This window comes from Mastomys coucha, unplaced genomic scaffold, assembly GCF_008632895.1.
Source record: "Mastomys coucha isolate ucsf_1 unplaced genomic scaffold, UCSF_Mcou_1 pScaffold6, whole genome shotgun sequence".
NCBI classification, from domain to species: Eukaryota; Metazoa; Chordata; class Mammalia; order Rodentia; family Muridae; genus Mastomys; species Mastomys coucha.
In genome coordinates, this window is record NW_022196912.1 from 114,246,415 (window position 1) to 114,251,460 (window position 5,046).

The 5,046-nt window shown below is 43.4% G+C and overlaps 1 protein-coding gene across 6 annotated transcripts in view; it reads right to left on the reverse strand.

The window, feature by feature from the left end:
• Positions 1-4,238, reverse strand: part of Nrde2 (NRDE-2, necessary for RNA interference, domain containing) — a 57,149-nt gene extending 52,911 nt beyond the window's left edge. For 3 of the 6 annotated variants that reach the window (XM_031355415.1, XM_031355413.1, XM_031355411.1), the window contains exons 1-2: positions 4,124-4,238; positions 738-871 (exon numbers count right to left, since the gene is read on the reverse strand). The gene's annotated coding sequence lies outside the window, so the exon portion shown is untranslated. Of the gene's footprint in view, positions 1-634; positions 872-4,123 lie in introns of all 6 variants that reach the window. The other 3 variants (XM_031355414.1, XM_031355418.1, XM_031355417.1) reach the window with 3 other exon arrangements.
• Between the last annotated feature and the right edge of the window lie 808 nt (positions 4,239-5,046).

Genomic DNA, 5,046 nt, shown 5'->3' on the forward strand with positions numbered 1-5,046 from the left:
AGGAATAAGTGTACCCTAGTACGTTACTGCAGACCCCCTTTCTCTTGATCACCATGAAGGACCTGAGTTCAAGACCCAGCATCCACATGAAAACAAAACAAGAGGCTGGCGAGGTAGCTCAGTGGCTGCTCTTTCAAAGGACCCAGGTTTAATTCCCAGCACCCACATGGCAGCTCACAACTGTCTGTAACTCCTGCTCCAGGGATGCATGACACCCTCAATACAGACATACGTGCAACACCAATGCACATCAAATAAAAATTTAAAAACAAAAACAAACAAACAAAAAGCCAGGCACCAGCATGGGAATACGGAATTGAACTTATGACTCTCGAACCTTCATGCAGAAGAAAAGTAAACTAAACTTTGAAATTAAAAAGAGGGCTATGAAATTAAATAGGCAGCTACAGCTTTACACTTTAACATGAAAACTGTACCATCCCCAAAGCTCGGCTTCGGTTATCTCAAAGTCTTCCCTTCTCCATGCAACTTGAACCTCAGGGAAGAATCTGTGAAGCATCTTTCCTATGGTGGCTTCCTTTTGTGAGGAGTATCATTTCTGTAACAGTGTACGTTTATGTATTCAAGGGCAAATCGGAGTGCAACCTGTGTTGTTTAGCAGAATCTGACTCACTTGGCCGGGAGCATGTAGGAGAGGGTCCAATCCCCGGGGAGATTTCCTTGAAGGCAAGGGAAGCAGCCACCTCCCAGTCCTCAGGTACTTTGTGTCGTCTTACCGGTAGCCCAGAGCAAAGGAGACCACACACTGTGTACACCGGATCAGGGCTCTTCAAGGAGTTGTAGGAGCTTGAGGCGCCTGGTCCCCATCTCACTTCTTCCTCCACCAGGTTTGTCTCTACATCCCCCACATCTATGAATTATTCAGCACAACCATAGAAATAAAGGGGGTGGGGCAAAACCAAATGTACGTGATTGAGAAACTTTGTAACATGATCTGAGCAACTGGAAATAAAACTCCAAAAAATTTTCTCAAGTATGTGCAAAGAAAACTATCAGAGCTGGCACAGTAGAGAATTCCTTTTAGCTGTGGCTTGAAGTTTAAAACATCTAAAATATTCATCAAACTCTTATATATGTAACTAAAATAAATGGGAAAATATAGAGGTCATTGTCTCCTGATAGAAAACACTAAGACTTTACCCAGCTTCCTGAAAACAATTAACATGACCAGGTCAATCCAACAGGAGGGGACAGTACAGAGCAGCTGGTCTCAGCCTTCGGCTTGTGACCCCTTCAGGGAAGTCGAACGACCCTTTCACAGGGGTCAAATATCAGATATTTGTATCAAGATTCATTAACAGTAGCAAAATTCCAGTTATGAAGTAGCAATGGAATAATTTTATGGTTGGGGGTGACCCCAACAAGAGGGACTGCATTAAAGGGTCGCAGCATAAGGAAGATTGAGCACCACTGCTCTAGAATAAAGAGACCTGATCCTTAAATCATGAGATAAGAAAAGGTGTCAGTCTTTGGAGATAGCAGGAACAATGTAATCTCAGCCAGGATCTCTAGTTAGCAAAAATTAAGCTAAAAGAAGGGATGGGAGTCCAGGGAAGCTCCCGTTTTGACAGAACTTGTCTATAGTTCAGCTCTCTATGATTGACAATCCCTGCTGACGTTTGATGCGGATGTAAGAATCCACATCAATGAAAATGAGTTATAGCAAGTGCTTATGTTACCCGCCCGTCCAAAGGGTATTTCTACCGTGCTGTAATTCCATTAACTCAAAGGGATTGAAACCTCCATGAATAATGAAAGGTACTGAAAGCAAACCGAAAGCCTGTGGGAGCCGAGTGTGGTCTAGTAAACATCACAGAATCAGCAACCTTAAAGAGACCTATCCTATTTGTCACGGGATGAGCGGTCAGAAAGTCCATCAACATCAATCCTTTGGAAGGGCGAGGGGGTCTGGACTTGTAGCTCTGGGATAGAGTGCTTGTTTAGCATGTCTGAAACCCTATCTATGATCTCAGGTACTGGGAGCAGGGGGATTAAAAACAATCTTGTGTCTCAAATTATCTATGTGAGAACAAGACAAATAATCATATTTAAGTTTGGATTAGGACTGAAGTATAATTGGGACAAATTTTCAGAATTCATGCGGAGATTCCCAAGGGTTTTGTTAGATTTCGGCGTGGGTCGCCTACTCTCGAAGAATCAGGAGGGAGATCGCTGCAAATTGCATGAGGTTTTTATTGCCAGTGTACTGGGGTCGTCCTGCATTCTGAGCAAAGGCGATCCTCAGGAACAAAAGCACACACAGTTTTTATACCTTTCAGTACATAGGTTTACGGCCTGAGTTGGTTTTCTCTCATTGGTGGAGCCCATTGTCTTTTGTTCTCATTGACCTTTATGCCCCAGGTGAGGGGGAGATACGGATTGCTTGCAGGAGGGGTGGGAGGGAGATCCACCCTCCCGGGGACGTTTCCTGGAACCAGGCATTTCTTGGGGATGGGTGTTTGCTCTGTAAACCTTTCTGAAGCTCTGTCTTTAGGCTAAATGGACATTCCTTGCTCCTTGGTATCTTTATGAGGTGTCCCTATTTGCTCAATTCTTACAGTTTGTCTTAGATTCTTTTTTTTTCTGCACACTTTTTTAAATTATGCTTATTTATTTAATGTGTGGGGTGGGGTGGGGGGTGGGTATACATGTGGTCGGAAGACGATCTGTGAGAGTCAGTTCTCTCTTCTGTCATGTCTCAGGGATTGAACTCAGGCTGTCAGGTAGCGCAAGCCTTTACTGGCTGTGCTACCTTGTCAGCTCTCAAGTTTTGAAAAAGCTGAAAAAAAATTTTTTTTCTTTCCTATGGCCCAATTCCATCCATGTGCATGATGAACAAATGTCCTATATTTTGCATCATCCAGGTGGCCAAAGAGAAATGTTCAGGTGTGTCAGTAGGGGACTGATAGAAAATTCCAGAACATTTACAGGCTAGACCTGCAGGCTGTCTGTGTTCTCTCTTTTTTTCCAACTACATGAAAAGAACAAAGTAGGCTGTTACATTCCACAGTGGTAGCTGAGTGACTGATCGAAGCTTTGATGGCCAGTATGAACCATCGCTTACTTCAAGGCACTTCCTGGCAGTGTTCAAAACATTTCAGAAGCCAAGGGGAGCCACCTAACTATAGCCATTTAGAAAATGAAATGTCCAGAAGGTAATTATTAGGATCAATGAACAATGTGTCTGTTTGGAGGGAGGGGGTTTTAACTTCTTTTCCAGGGATTTTAAAATTAAGAATTATAAGAACTTAGGGCCAGAAAGACGGCTCTGATGGTCAAGGACACTTACTGCAGACTTGAAACCCGGCTTCACCTCAGCATACTCCCACAAAAAATTATTGAAGAGAATAAAATTCAAAATATTGTATAGCCAAGTGATGGTTGCACATACCTTTAATCTCAGCACTTGGAAGGCAGAGGCAGGTGGATTTCTGAGTTCCAGGCCAACCTGGTCTACAGAGTGAGTTCCAGGACAGCCAGGACTATACAGAGAAACCCTGTCTTGAAAACAAACAAACAAACAAACAAACAAAAAAGGAATATCTTTGGAGCTGGAGAGATGACTCAGCAGTTAACAGCACTGACTGCTCTTTCAAAGGTCCTGAGTTCAAATCCCAGCAACCACATGGTGGCTGACAACCATCTGTAATGAGATCTGACTCGCTCTTCTAGAGTGTCTGAAGACAGCTACAGTGTACTTACATATAATAAATAAATAAATCTTAAAAAAATATTGTATAAACTTCTTAGGGTGTCATCTTTGTGAGCAGGTACCCTCTTGATTTCTGTAAAAATTACTTCTAAGACTAACACATTCACTAGGCTGTGTTTCAGTACCACCAGGTAGGATCCATAGATGGCCGGCCTAGGCTTCACGGTGTTGTTTGGAAAGTATAAACGTACTCGTTGTCTTAATATGGAAACTGGAGAGTCTCTGCAGTCTGTGAATAATGGTCATTTCTGGGGCAATCATGAAACATATCACCTATGACTGACCCAGTGCAACTTATTCATAATGAGCCACAAACCAAAACAAACAAATAAACACAAACCAACCCAAACAAACAAAAATACGGTCACAGGGAGAGAAACTTGAAATTACCTGTTTGGTTCTGCCTTTGTAAGGAAATTGGGGCCCAAATTTCAGTACCTGGCCCAAAGTTACAGGCTAAAGGAAGAGTAGAGAAAAGGACCAGAATCTTGAGTTCTTCCTCTCACTGTCGACGCCAGTCCCGACATCCACAGAACCTGTCCGAATCTCCATGGTGACGTCATAGCCCAGCTACTGCGCAATCCAACCTCGGCACCCTGGAGCCCATCTTTGTGTTCTTTCCAGTGCCTTTTAACTATCAAAGAAGCCACACCTGAATCACCTCATTTCCTCTGTCTGGGCTGCAGGCAAGGGATTCCACAGCTCTCTAGATAAATAATCTCATGTACTAGACCAGGCTGTGGGGTGATAGAGCGGGTACTAGAAGCCACAGGGAGAAGAAGTAGCTTATTTGGGAGGGTGGGGGACTCTAATTAGAAGAAACATAAATGTGTATGAATGTTAAGTATGAAATACATGAGGCCAGGTACTGGTGGTGCACGCCTTTAATCTCATCACTTGGGAGACAGAGGCAGACAGATTTCTGAGTTCGAGGCCAGCCTGGTCTATAGAGTGAGTTCCAGGACAGCCAGGGCTACACAGAGAAACCCTGTCTCGAAAAACCAAAAAAAGAAAAAAGAAAAAAGAAAGAAAGAAAGAGAGAGAGAGAGAGAGAGAGAGAGAGAGAGAGAGAAAGGAAGAAAGAAAGAAAGAAAAGAGTTGAGGGTCAAAGAACCATGTAATTTATGAAGACTGGGTCAGGTCACTCCCACGGGCCTGCAACAGGAAGTCAGATCAGTGCCTCTGTGCAAAGCGCAGAGAGGACTTGGCTAAAAATCTCTCACTGTCTTCCATGACCCACACTCTGAGGTCATGCTACAACTCTATCCTGGGGGAAAATAAAAATCACACTACTATCCAAATACAACGCAGAT